The sequence below is a fragment of the Myotis lucifugus genome, unplaced genomic scaffold (assembly GCF_000147115.1).
Source record: "Myotis lucifugus unplaced genomic scaffold, Myoluc2.0 scaffold_1063, whole genome shotgun sequence".
NCBI lineage: Eukaryota > Metazoa > Chordata > Mammalia > Chiroptera > Vespertilionidae > Myotis > Myotis lucifugus.
In genome coordinates, this window is record NW_005872111.1 from 44,691 (window position 1) to 59,492 (window position 14,802).

Sequence of the window (14,802 nt, forward strand, 5' to 3'; positions counted from 1 at the left end):
CAGAAACACTCTATCTCACTCAACCACAATCATCACAGTTTTTACAACCAAAAGTTATGGGAACTTCTCTTCCCAGCACTGTAACCCTGGATTGGAGGTTCTGATGTTGGTCTTGGACCCCTCACAATTGAGGGAGGACCTTCACAACCTAGACCCCCCCTGCTCCAGTTTTTAACCAGCCTACATGGGTATAGGACCAGCTGATTTTCCTCCCCTCCTCCCTTTCAGTCTCTATTTGGCTTCTGTATATACTCAGTTATACAACGTCTGTTGGACTTCATTTCAGGCAGTTCTGCATGATGGATGTTCTGTAGGTTAGTTGTAATTTGATGTGGTTGTGGGAGGTTCCAATTACCATGCTTATTTACACAACCATCTTTACCAGAACTCTCTATTCTCATGCATGTAAAGTTTTCAATTCCAGTCTCTCTGTCTTGTATTCTCCAAAATTTTCTCCATGTTGTCTTCCAATTTTGTTATTGTAGCTTCAGCTGTACCTTTTCCTGGGCGAAAACAAAATATTTGAGAGTGTTAAATCAAATCATGTTTTTATTTTTATTCCTTTTTACCTCTATGTTGTTTAAGTAATGCCTTTCCAAAATTCTCCACACTTTTATCATATAAGCCCTGGGGTTGTTCCAATAATTCAATTTTAGCCTTCATTGTTTCTGACATTTCAACAATCTTTGATTAAAATTTGGTTCTTATATTCCCAGTGTTCTGTTGTCTCATATATGATTACCTGCATTAAAGACTCTGTAGGCAGCCTTCCTTAGCATTATTTTTCATAGTGAGAGTACATGTTGACATCTATTTCTTGTAGACGGTCACACCTGATTCTCCACAGAGTTACTCCCATGGCTCACCTGATGTCGGAATCTGAAGGGGATGGAGAGTTGTAGCATCCACTCTCCCAAACTCAGCTTTTGACTGTGATGTGCCCAGCAGGGATGGCTCCAATGTGAGCCTCACACTCACACCTGGACAGACACTCCTGTTGGACTAGGCTGGATTGAATTTGTTACACACACACACACACACACACACACACACACACACACGGCTCAGTGCTGATCCTGGGCTGAGTCAGTGCATAGAGATGCCTCAGTGCTCATCCTCAAGCATGAGAAATGGGGCAACCCATCTATCACCTTGTGCCCGATCCCCTCCCTGCCTATGACGACCCTGTTCTCCCTCTCCTGTCCACACGGAGGTGGAGAACTCCTCACAGATGACCACTTGTGGTCACCAGTGGCCGCTCGCTTTGATCCCTTTTATTTGTTGTGGTTCCCTCTCTGTTTGGGGAACTCTCATTTCACTTCTGCTGCATTGAGTGTGGCTGCATCATTTACAAATATTATTTCTCAGTAGTAGGAACAGATGAGGGCTCTTGAGTGGACACACCCATCCCTCATTTTGACTGTGAAGTGAGACACATTGATCCTCTTATGTCTTATCCCACACATCTTAATCAGGTCTGCAAGTTATCCACATCCCAGACATCACTGGTCCCACAACACTCTGAGAATTTGGCTTCATGCCTATGTGATTCCCACCAGGAATCCGAAGCGCAGAGATTGGCTGCTACTCCTCAAGGTCACACAGACAATGAATGATAGTGAAATATTTAACTATGAGCTTTGTCCCCAACATCAGAGCACTGGACCCCTTATTGACCCCAAAAGCTGAAGAGAGGAGGACAGGATGAGGGGACAGCTCTGCTTAGGGAACAAGAATCACTGAGGAGGCAGGAATGAGCCATATCTGATTTCCAGGAAACTGGGGTGGATGCCGTTGCAAGGAAAAGGAGAAGTCCATGTAGGGGGTGTGATAGAGAGAGAGCTATAATCTGGGGCCATAGAAGGGACCTGTTTCCTTCCCATATTTGTTTTGTGTTGACCCTCAGTGCTTACTATCAGTGACATCACCCTGAGCTGCACAGTTAGAGGGTGAACCTGTCCCTGCTGATCTGAGCTCTGCAGACCACAGGGACCCACATCTCCTGAAGTATCTCCAGGGCCGGCGTGGCACTGTCCATGGTGAGGACCCCAGGGAGGTGCTGATGGACGGGCTGAGGAGGAAGGAGACCCCGTGGGGGAGGCTCTGACAGGGAAGGACGTGTCCTGTGTCACCTCACCTGCAAGGATTGTCTCAGGAGGGAGGCTCTGGGTCTATTTTCTGCTTCACCAGGAAAATGAGAGCCAGGCTGCTAGAGAGAGGCTGTGCCCTCGCCTGTAGGCTACTGGTGTGACAACCCCATGACAGGCAGGGCCAGCCTCCAAGTGACCACCACCCGTGCATCTGTCTGTCCACCCTACTAGCACCGTGGCCTCCTCCATCTGCTCAGCTGAGGCCTCCGGGAGAAGACGCCATGACCCCCACCCTCACGGCCCTGCTCTGCCTCGGTGAGATGGGAGGGAGAGGAGGGAACCCTGGTCTGTCAGGACCCCAGGACTCAGGAGGCTCATGGGGAGGAGGGTGCTGCTCAGGGTTCAGGGAAAATCTCTCACAGGGACTCTCTTCCAGGGCTGAGTGTGGGCCTCAGGACCCCAGTGCAGGCAGGTGAGTCTCCACAGGAGCCCCAAGTCCCTCTCACTGGGGACAAGGGTTTATAACATGTGCATCTGGGGATGGAGAACAGTGGTTCTGGGTTAATGGATGTGGGGCATCTTAGGAATGTGGGGGTGGGGAATGCCTTCTAACCCAGCTTTTGGTTCCCTTCCAGGGCCCCTCCCCAAACCTACTATCTGGGCTGAGCCGGGTTCTGTGATCCCCCAGGGAACCCCATGACCATCTGGTGTCAGGGGACCCTGAAGGGCCAAGAGTTCTATCTGTATAAAGAGGGAAGCCCAGCACCATGGAAATTAGAGAAGCCACAGGAGCCTGGAGACAAGGCCAAGTTCTCCATCACACACATGACAGAGCGTGATGCTGGGATATATCACTGTTACTATTACAGTCCTTCGGGCTGGTCAGAGAGCAGTGACTTCCTGGAGCTGGTGGTGACAGGTGAGAGGACACTCAGAGGTCCCAGCCTCAGGCCCTGCCCTCAGGAAGGGGGTCTGCTCTCAGGGTGTCTCCCTCTCACAGCCAAACCCTGGGGGCCGTGAGCCCATTAATACTCTTGCTCCTCCTCTCCTAGGATCCTACAGCAAACCCAGACTCACAACCCTGCTCAGCCCTGTTCTGACCTCAGGAGGGAACGTGACCCTGAAGTGTGGCTCAGGGCAGAAATTTGACAGGTTCATTCTGACTAAGGAAGGAGATCACAGGCTCTCCTGGACCCTGGACTCACAGCGACAGCCCAGTGGGTGGTCCCAGGCCCTGTTCCCTGTGGGTCCTGTGACCCCCATTCACAGGGGGACGTTCAGATGCTATGGCTGCTACAGGAACAGACCCCAGGTGTGGTCACAACCCAGTGAACCCCTGGAGCTCCTGATCCCAGGTAAGTCCCATTATTGCCCCATCCGTGGATTTAGGCTCCAGATACATTATTGGCATCTTTGCTGGGAGGGGACTCCCCTGTGAGAGGGTGAGTTGGGGAGTACAGGGGCCACTGGGCCAAAGACACAGAGAGAGACAGTGAGTCCTGGGTGCCAGGACAGGAGAAGGGGGTTTATGGGAGGAGCAGCCCAAGCTCCTTCCCAAGGGGACATCAGAGCCCTGTGGGTGGGGATGGATCCAGAAGAGACTCAGAGTCCACCCCTCACCCTGCCCCTCCCTGTCCCTGCTGTGCTGGGGGCGGATAATGAGGAAGAACCCTCAGCTCCAGATGAGATGTGGACAGGCCCCTGCAGAGGAGGAGCCCAGAGCACGAAGCTGGTGTCCTTCTGGGGTCTTGGGGCTCGGGCAACATGAGGACAGCACAGGAAATCCACAGTCCTGGATCCCAGTCCCAGACCGGCCCCGTCCAGGCTGGGTGACATGGGGCACGTGATTAACCTCTCTGAGCCCCAGAAATGGGTGGAGGGGTCAGCAATCCCTGGTGCATGACTGCTGTGAGGTGAGAGGAGATGAATGACAGACCCCAGCATGTGCCTCACACACAGTAGGTGCTCATTAAATGGCATCCTTTCCTCATTCATGACATCATGAGGGGATGAGGGCTCCCCAGGACCTTTCATGTCTGATTCCTTTCCAGGAGACGTCCCCAAACCCTCCATCTGGGCTGATCCAGGCCCCATTGTCACCAACGGGAGCTCTGTGACCCTCTGGTGTCAGGGGTCTCTGCAGGCTAGTGCCTACCTTCTGTATAAAGAGAGGGACTCTGCACCCTTGGATACCAGGATCCCACAGGACTCCAGCAACAAAGCCGGTTTCCTCATTGGCGCCATGACTTCACACAATGCAGGGCTGTACCAGTGTGCATCTTACAGCACTGGGGACATACTCTCAGAGCGGAGTGACCCCTTGCTCCTGGTGGTGACAGGTAAGGGAGACACTGGGTCCCCTCCCTACTGTGGGCTCCAGGTCACAGGCAGAGGGAATACAGTGTGGCCTCAGGGGACCTCACCTTTCACAGAACACCCCTGGGGCATGAGGGTGATGGTCCCTTTAACACAGACCCTTTCTCCTCCCTCAGGAGTGGGCGATGCACCCTCCCTCTCAGCCCAGCCAAGCCCTGTGGTGGCCTCAGGAGAGAACGTGTCCCTCTCCTGTAGCTCATGGTTCTCATGGGGCCCTTTCCATCTGCTGGAGGGAGAGGGTGAGAAAGGTGTTAAAAGGAGATAAAAGATACCCCACCCCCTCAGGGGGACAGAGGAGCTGGGAGGGGTCACAGACAGAGTCTCTGGAGAAGGACAAGGTCCCTCAGGTCAGGGTCACGGACGTGAGGGAAAAGGTGGCTCCCCACACATCACCACCTTCCTCTCCCCAGGAATGTACAGGAAACCCTCCCTCTCAGCCCAGCCGGGACCCTCAGTGCCCAGGGGAGTGAACGTGACCCTGCAGTGTGGGTCTGAGGTCTGGTTTGACACCTTCCACCTGCACAGGGAGGGGTCACTGGACCCTCCCCAGTACCTTCTTCTACAGAACACGTCTGCACCCTCTCAGGCCACCTTCACCCTCAGTCCTGCGACCTCAGGCCACCAGGGGACCTACAGGTGCTTTGGCTCAAACAGCACCTCCCCCTACCTGCTGTCACACCCCAGTGACCCCCTGCAGCTGGTGGTCTCAGGTGAGGAGCCCTGACCCTGTCCTTTCTGTGCTCACTCAGCTCACGGTCCTGTTCCTAAGAGTGTTGGTGACAGTAATAAACAAGGAGGTGGAGCAGGTTCCACAGAGCAGAGTCCAGCCCAGGAGAGAGCAGAGACAGACAGGACCTCCCACTCCTGAACCCCACTTCTGAACCTCAGCAGAGATGACGGGTAGGAAGGGCGAGTGAGATGTGAGTGAAATGAGCAGGAATGTGATTAGACTGAGCAGAGAACACAGACCCCCACCACCACCACCACTCACCTCCTGACGTCTTCACCTCAGAATCTGGGTCCCTGCAGTCCCAGCCCCCACTGGACACTCCCCTATAGAGAGAAGCATCCTGCCTTGGGCAACACCATGCATAGCCCTCTGTGCTCACCTGGAGGGCCTCCAGGCCCTCAGTGCTCACCTGAGAATAAGGAGGGTCCATGTAGGGGCCAAGCGGACCTGGGGCCTCCTGCCCAGATTCTGTGCATTCACCTCTGTTCAGTGTCTCTGTGCACACGGGTCTATTATGGGCTCTTTTTAGAGAAACTTCAGGCAATACTTCAGTCGATAAGCTCACAATTTAACTGACATTATATGGAGTCCAGATAGAAATATAAGCATTCTATTCCTCTTTTCATTGGGAGCAGATTTAATTCAGACATTTTTTAATGAAGAATAACCTTTTGTTTATATAAAGTCTTCTTTCACACATTTTCAAATGAGATTTATGCATGAACCTTAGAAGCATGTGACAGCTATTTGTAAAACTGTGTAAATGCCCAGCCCACCCAGAGAATTGCACCTCTAACACTGTAATTTGTGAGAAAGCTGTTTGATTCCTGTACATTTTCTAAATGGTAGTAAGTGCACATAGGAAAGCTCTTGGCTTGGGCATATTTATTTCATGACCTGTTAGCTTCCCACAGACTCTCTCCCTGTGGACTGTTTTTCAGTTGATCCCTCCAACATGCTGATGAAATTATAATCGCCACCAGGCCAAGGAAATGTCACTTCTTTATTCCCAATTGCATTCCTACTTTTCTCACTCCACACCTAATACAATGAAATGAGGGATTAAAATGTTCCAGAGTTTCCTTTTGGAAAACAGCTTAATTCACACCCAACCTTATGTCATGGCAAACCCATGAAGAATTCTACATTTTATATTGAAAGCACTATTGGCCGCTTTGTTCCAATCCATTCTTCTGTTTCATTAGGGTTTACTAGGAATGCTCTCTTTTCCTGACAGACACACATCTTCTAATATTATCCTTTCTCTGACTTTTAACCACATGACACACATTACAAAGACTTCTTGGTGTCACCCACTTGGATATTAACCCAACTGAGTGACGCGGATCATCCATGTGCATGTTCTAAATTGTGGAGCTGACATTTAGAGTTAATGCATGTACCAATGTAATGAGGAACAATCCATAATTTCTGTTTATATCATGGGATTTATATAAAAATGGGGTAAGAGATTGACCTAATTTACTACTTTTGGTGCTCAATAAATATTGAAATTAGATGGATTTTCTCTGAGACTTAAATTTGAACCAGAACTGTGGACTTCCTTGGTTTTGACCTTAGTTGTCGTTTGAGTTTAAAAAAATATCACATGATTAGCTTCCCCATACACATATTTTTCATCTGGAAAATATATCTACCACTGTAGGTATTTGTTATTGTAAAATAAAGTGAGTTAATAGAAGAATCAACAGATGAACAACTTCAAGTGACAATGGACATAGCAGACCCAAGAAAGAAGGGGCCTGGGCGGGGTGGGTTGAAGTAAACCCAGCCTAGACTTTCACCCCTTCATGCTCCTGAGATTCAGGAGCCCCTGACACCAACTCCTCCTCCATGGACCCTGGGTCCCCAGCTGTTGAGAAGGTGGGATCTCTCAGATCTAGGGGAATAAGCTCATGGGGTCTTTATCCACAGACTGAACAGAGGACACACAGCTCTTAGTTATTTCTGAATTGAGACCATTTCATACTCATCCTCAGTTCTTGGGCACAGCTGACTCAGATCAAGGTGAGTCAGAGTAGGTATTGAGTTCAGACATTAGAGGGACACTGATGTCAAGGGGAGGTGGGAGCCCAGGTTGAACATCAAAATCCTAGAGATTTGAGTCTACCCTGACCTCTGAGACTTCTTTACCCACAATTCTTATTTCCCATCCCCAAGACTACACAGTGGAGAATCTCATCCGGATGGGCGTGGCTGGCTTGATCCTGGTGGTCCTCGTGGTGCTGCTATTTGAGGCTCGAAACAACTCCATAAAGACCCTTGATGCAGCCGGGATATGAACACAGAGGGAACAACGCACCGTTCAGAGTGGGGGAGCCTTGGAGCCCATCTGAGGATCCCAGGAGGTGCTGAAGGAAAGTGGGGACCATGTCCGTTGAGAATGTCCACGGAAGTAGAGTTAGTAGGTGAGGTTTGGGTGCAGGAGAACGTGGGCCCTGTCCCTGTAGAGGAGGCCTCCTCCATCCACATGGGTGCTCTCCCTCCCTCCCTGTCCTTGCTGACTCCCTTCCACTGCCCTTCTGTTCTCACCCTGTGATGTGAGGGTTAGTCCCACATGGCTGGTTCGGATTCACATCTATACACCTTCATGCTGGGTCACATCCATCCCAACAAAATGAGGTATCTTCACAACCCTGGGATTTGTTTAAACCATAAAGGACAAAGGACAGGTACCTGGTCCATAGTGGGAAAACATAATAATGCAGCTCAGGGACAGAATCCGGACACAAAATGGAATCAGGTTTTGTGTGATTCCATTTATGCGAAATGTCCAGGAGAAGGAAACCCATAGAAACAGAAATCAGATTGGTTTGTCTGGGGTTGACCAGGAGGACAGATGGAAGATGCACTGTTTGTTGTTGTTATTTTTTTGTTTGTTTTTTCTTTTTTTGGGGGGGGGAGTTTAAAACTTTCTTGAAACAAGATAGATGTTGTCATTGAGACATTGTGTATTTACTGCATTCTAGTGAATTTCATATTGTAATTGCATGTTATGTGACTGTTGCTTCAATAAAAATAAATGCAAGTGAAACACGTATGGTTCCCTACAGCTCCCTTATACCTTGGAGGTTGCACCACTAGTGTCCATAGAGTTTTATGGGAGAAGGACTCCCACCAGGTCAGAGGTGCCCTAAGTGCCTTAGTGCTTAGGGACCAACCCACTCATTACATTTCCACCTTCACTCCTGACTTGGGCTGAGTCTAGTTCCAAAATGAGACCCGCCATCCCTGCATCCTTTTGTCTGCGCTCATCTGCCATTCAACCAAGGATGCACTACAGCTTCTGATTCACCTTGTGGGCTTGGGGGACACACATGTGGCCTCCAAACAGCCCTTCCCAACACTGGTCTCTCATACACATGCCTTCATCAGGTCAGAAAATGACACCAGATTTCTGGTCGGCGTTGCTCTGTGGTTGAGTGTGGACCTCTAAACCAGGAAGTCATGGTTCTATTCCTGGTCAGAGCACATGCCTGGGTTGTGGCCTCTGTCCCCAGTGTGGGGCTTTCAGGAGGCACCCAAGCAATGATTCTGTCATCATTGATGTTTCTATCTCTCCTGCTCCCTTCCTTTCTGAAATCAATAAAAATATATTTTTTTAAAAAAGAAAATAATTAACAGCAGATTGGTGCTCTTCATGTCTCTGGCACTGCTGATCCTCATAATAACCCTCAGAATAGAGGTTTTACAATTTTGCCCAACAGGCAAAGAGGAAGAGGACAAGAGACTGGCTCAAAAGAGAGGGTCAATAAACGTGTTTCCAGTTCTTAGAGTACAACCTGGGAATTGTCTCCAACACGCTCTTCTACCCAAAGCATGGAGATGGAATAAACAGCATTAGACAAAGAGGTACAGTCTGGGGGACAAGAGTCGGTGAGGAGGCAAAAAGGTCTCTGAAGGTTTGATGGAGAGGGATGGAGAGCAGGGGCTCTGCTCACAGAGACAAGGAAGTCAGAGAGAGGAAGTGATAGGGAGAAGCAGCAGCACACACCCAGGCCTGGAGGGCAGTGCTGGTTGCCTCTGTGGGTGATTGACAGTTTTGTAACATCCCCCAGGCCTCCTGCTCCTCTTGGGGTCAGCAAACTGGATACAGCCCCATTGGCTCCTGAAGGCAGCCAAGGAGGAGAGAGGACGAGCCCTCCATTCTCCCCTTTCTCTCTCACACACTGAACCAATCCCAGCGTTCTGGCTCCCGTTTCTTCTTCTTGTGACCCAGTTCTCCCCACAGACAAGCTCAGGTGAAGACCCAGGATAGCTTGTTGGTGTGACCCCATCAGCCTCCTTCTGGCCTCCTCCAGACCCTCATTCTCAGCTCAGATGATTCGTTCTCACAAACGTCCCTGTCACCGAACATCCCCTGCACAAAGCCTGTCCAGAGGTCCCCCTTGACTCCAGCCACATCCAGGGATCTCCACCCAGTAGTTCGTGCTGCTGACAATCAGGCTGAGCTACACTCTCCAGCCCGAGTGAGGCCAAGGCTTCCTCCAACCTAACTCATCCCGTGAACCTCCTCCCCTCCCCCAACACACAACCTGGGTTAGGACCACATCGTGGCCCCTCAGGGGGCCCCTTGAGCCCATCTGAACAGAGCTCCCTTCTCTCCTAACCTCCTAGACCAAAAAAGAATACATTTATTTCCAAAATGTATTCCTTACATTTTGGAAATAAATCAACAGACTTGGCAATAATCAATGTGTGAACCAAAACAGAAGTGAACTTTTTAGATTAAATGATAATGTAAATACTACACATCAAACCTATGAAATGAAAAAAGGAAAAACCATGTGCGTTTGTGTGTGTTTATGTGTATGAGCATATGTGTGAGAGCATAAGTGTTTGCATAAATGTGTATGTGTGTGTGAGTGTGGGTGAGTCTATATATGTGTGGGCTGTATGAATATATATATGTGAATGTTTGAGAGGTGTGTGTGTGTGTGTGTGTGTGAAGGTGGATTTGTGTGTTTTGGATGTGAGTGTATGTATTGTGTGTGTTTGAATGGGCCTACATATGTGTCAGTAGGTGTGTATGTGTGAGTGTGTAGTGTTTGAGTGTATATGTGTTCTGGTGTTTTAGTGTGACTGTGTACATGTGTGTGAATGTATATGTGTGTGAGTGTCTGAGTATGTATGTTTGTGATCATTTATCTCTGTAAGAGTTGTGTGACTAGTAATGAGAGTGGATATGTGTGTATGAGTGAATATGTGTGTAACAGTATGTAGACATGAGTGTGTGTGAGCCTGTGTGAACATATATGAATGTGACTGTGTATGTGTGAGTGTATGTATCTAAGAGTGGTTAAATATGTATGCTTATGTGTGTGTAAGTATCCAGGTATATGAGTGTGAGTATATATGTGTGTGAGAATGTATGTGTAATAGTGTGTGTGTCTGTGAGTGTGTGTATGTTCATGGGCAGCTATACCCATCTGTCTGAGGGAAGTAGAAGTGAGAGCTGAGGTGGGAGGGTCACATCTGGATGATCATGATCAGCCTTGAGTTCAGAAGGAAGAGTGTGGATTCACCCTGAAGACAGTGAGGACCATGGAAGGTTTTACGTATAAACAGCTTCTGAAAAGGAGTTGCAAGGCCAGATGTGGAGGGTGAACTGGAGAAGGGAGTGAGGGTGTGGAGCTCAGAGCTCAGGAAGGAAGTGGATGTGACCACTGCCTTGGGGTGTGTGAAGGTGACCTCCCTCCCTGCCTTGTTGACTGGGGACACCAAGGGGCCCTCAGGACAGTGAGCCCAGGGGTGGGGAAGGAGGAGCCCGGGGGCTGTGCAAGATGCATCTGCTCCCACAGGGCAGCTCAGCACCTCCTCCTGGCCCTGAGACGCAGGTCCTACGTCTCACACAGGTTTCATCTGAATTTCTATCTATGTGAGAAGTGGGATCTCTCCATCTCATGGGGGTCAATCATCTGAGTCATTTCTGACACTTCAGAGCACCTTTGAGGTCGGGTGTCACTCTCTTCTTCAAACTATGGAGACTCATCAGGATTCAGACAAAACAAGATTCATGGGAATCCTGTTCCAAGACATAACACACAGAGACATATTAAATATCAGTTGTGGTACTACCATCTGAGTGGTTGAAGGACACTTGAGCAGGCTACTTCCTCCCTTGACTTCTCAGCAAAACAAAAGCCTCCTCCACAAAGATGGTGAGAATTTTTCTGGCCTGAGATATGGAGGAAACGAAACCAGCCATTCAATGCAGATGGAGATGTTGGTGTTTAGAGAAATTGAAAAGCAGAGACGCCTCGTCCAAAGGAGCAGAAGGAAGATTCCAGGTCAGACCCCTCGTGTGGAGGCACCTGGATCATGACAGACCCTTGCTGGGCTGGGGGGGGTGAGGTCATGGCCTTCAGGTGGTGCTGGGCCACTGAGTGAGTCTGTGGCACACAGTGAACGTCTTACCTGCGTCCACCATTTACGCAATGCCAAAAGGGTGACAGATCAATATGAGAAAAAGAAACCAATTACTTTTTCTTTTGAGAAAAGAAAAGGGGGGAACTATCTTATTAGTTTGTGGGATACACATTTTCCCGTGATCTGGACACAAGAACACTAACTTAGGGGGTCATGGACACAGTGGAATCCACTAAGATGAAGAACTGCTGTTCTTTGTAAACACCAGCGAGACAGTGAAGATGGTAGATATTTGAGATGCCAAAATGAGACCACGGACTGACATTCAGATCATTAGGAAATATGTACAAGTTGTTATGTGGCAGCAGAGAGCAATAGAAAAGCAAGCAAAAACTTAACAAGCAACTGATATTGACATGCATATGTGCATTGACATTATGTAAACGTGACGAGCTGCCTTGGCTGGTATTTCTCAGTGGTTAGAGCATCAGCCTGACCACCAAAGGGTCACAGGTTTGCTTCCAGGTCAAGGGCATGCGTCTTGGTTGCAGGTTTGCTCCTCAACCCTCGTAGGGATGCAAGCAATTGATGTATCTCTCTCACATTGATGTTTTTCTCTCTCTCTCTCTCCTTCCCTCTCTCCCTTCCATCCTCTCTAAAAATCATTGGATGTAATATCCTCAGGTGAGCAGTAACAAAAAATGCTTAAATAAAAGGTGCTGAGCTTTATAACTCACTGAAGAAACAAATGTGCATCAAACCACAGGGTGGTACCAATACTTACCCTGAATAATGAACATGAAAAAGGCAGGAAACACAAGGGTGGGCAGGGATGGAAACCCACCAGGACCCTTGAACCAGGGAAAGTCGAGGAAATACTGAGGCCTCTGGGAATCTGCTCAGCAGAGTCTTTTATAAATGAGGTCCCTCAAGAGCCGTGGTCGGGTGTCCCGTTGGGCTGTTCAGAGACAGACTCTCAGGGGCTGAGTCAGGACCAGAACCTGGGTCCCGCCATATCTGAGTAGGAGTCAGACCAGCAGACAGAAGAGACCCTGAGGCTCAGACACTGCTGACCAGCCTCCTGAAACCTGGACTCCCTGTGAGCCCTCATTCTGGGGAGATGAGGAGCCAGGCTCAGGGCGGGGCTTACCTTGCTGGGGGTGTGGTAACCCCAAAGGGTTGCAACAGCCTTTAACTCGTCACATCCTGTGACACTCTGTTCTGCAGGCCCAGGCTTCCTCCATCTGCAGAGCAAAAGCCCTCAGAGCAGACGCCACGATGTCCATCCTCTCTGTTCTTCTCTGCCTCGGTCAGTTGTGGACACGGGGAGGGGCAGAAGGAGGGGCAGTTGCATCCTCTTGTTCGTGGGAAACCTCAGGCTCAGGCAGCTCTAGTACCCGGGGACTGATGGGAAGGGAATCAGCTCAGATGTCTGGGTGCCAACCTCTCACAGGGACTCTTTTTCAGGGCTGAGTCTGGACCAGAGGACCCTTGTGCAGGCAGGTGAGTCCTCCCCAGGCTCCATGTCCCTCCTCTTCCTTCACTCCTGGGGCTCAGGAGGGAGCACAGAGGTGCTGGGTTGAGGTGATAAAGAGGAGGTTCTAGCACTAAGCTAGGAGATGAAGGTGGGGAAGGTCTTGGTCATGCAGCCTCTGGTTTCCTTCCACGGACTTTCCTCAAACCCACCTTCTGGGCTGAGCCAGCCTCTGTGATGTCCTGGGGGAGCCCCGTGACCATCTGGTGTCAGGGGACCCTGGAGGCCAAAGGAGTTCTGTTTTCACAAAGAGGGAAGCATATTGCTATGGGGCAGAGTGAAACCACTAGATCCGATGGACAAGGACACGTTCAGCATCACAAGCCTGACAGAGCCTGATGCTGGGATATATGACTGTTACTATATCAGCCCTCATGACAGGTCAGAGTGCAGTGACCCCCTGGAGCTGGTGGTGACAGGTGAGAGGACACTCAGGGGTCCCAATCTCAGGTTGTTCCCTCAGGAAGGGGGTCTGCTCTCAGGGTGTCTCCCTCTCACAGCCCAGCCCTGGGGGACGTGAGGGAGGTGTGAGCCCATTTACCATGTTGCCTCCTCCTCTCCTAGGATCCTACAGCAAACCCAGCCTCTCAGCCCTGCCCAGCCCTGTCCTGACCTCAGGAAGGAAGGTGACCCTCCAGTGTGGTTCAGGGCAGGGATTTGACAGGTTCATTCTCACTAAGGAAGGGGATCACAGGCTCTCCTGGACCCTGGACTACAGCCACAGCCCAGTGGGAGGTCCCAGGCCCTGTTCCCTGTGGGCCCCCGGACCCCCATTCACAGGTGGAGGTTCAGATGCTGTGGCTGTTACAGGAACAGCTCCCAGGTGTGTTCGTACCCGAGTGACCCCCTAGAGCTCCTGGTGTCAGGTAAGGATCATTATTGTCCCTTCCATTGATTCAGGCAACAAATACTGGGGTGTTATTAGGGTCATTAATTTGAGTGCAGCCCCATATGAGAGGGTGAGGGGAGCACAAGGGCTCCTGGGTCTGAGTCACAGAGAAAGACAGTGAGACCTGATGGCCAGGCCAGGAGAAGGGGTTTATGGGAAAAGCAGCCCCTGTAATTCATGTCTCATCTCCCCAGGTGAGTCTGGGAAGCCCTCCCTCCTGAGCCAGCAGGGTCCCATCGTGGCCTCTGGACAGAGCCTGACCCTCCAGTGTCGCTCTGATGTCGGCTATGACAGATTCACTCTGTCCAAAGAGGGGGGACGGGACCTCCCCTAGAGCCTTGTCCTGCAGCCCCAGGCTGGGCTCTCTCAGGCCCACTTCCCCCTGGACACTCAGAGAGGCTGACAGTGCGGGGGGGGTACCTATGCTAGAGTAGGAACAACCTTTTCTTTGAGTGTTTGGCCCAGTAAGACCCCTCCCCCCCCCCGAGACATCCTCATGGCAAATGAGGAACCAGTGGGTTCACTCAGGGGCCCTGACATTGCAAAGCCCCTGCTGGGGGTCTCAGGTGGTGAGGCCAGAATGAAGGTACAGGGTCCCAAGGAGGGAGAGAGACAGAGAGAGAGGGGGGTGAGAGGGGAGTTGGGAGACTCAGAGAAACAGAGACAGACAGAGAGGAGGGTCCTCAGAGAGAGGCCTGGTGACTCTCAGGGCAGAACAAGGTGGGCAGGCAGCACTCACCCTCCGTCCCTCTCTCGAAGACACCTGCCTGACTGGCCCTCCCTCTCCGTGCAG

General features: G+C 50.4%; 2 pseudogenes; both read left to right on the plus strand.

Annotated features, from left to right (window-relative positions):
* The first annotated feature begins 2,323 nt into the window (after window positions 1-2,323).
* On the plus strand, window positions 2,324-7,499 carry LOC102442129 (annotated as a pseudogene).
* Window positions 7,500-12,864: 5,365 nt separating this feature from the next.
* On the plus strand, window positions 12,865-14,343 carry LOC102442444 (annotated as a pseudogene).
* The last annotated feature ends 459 nt before the right edge of the window (window positions 14,344-14,802 follow it).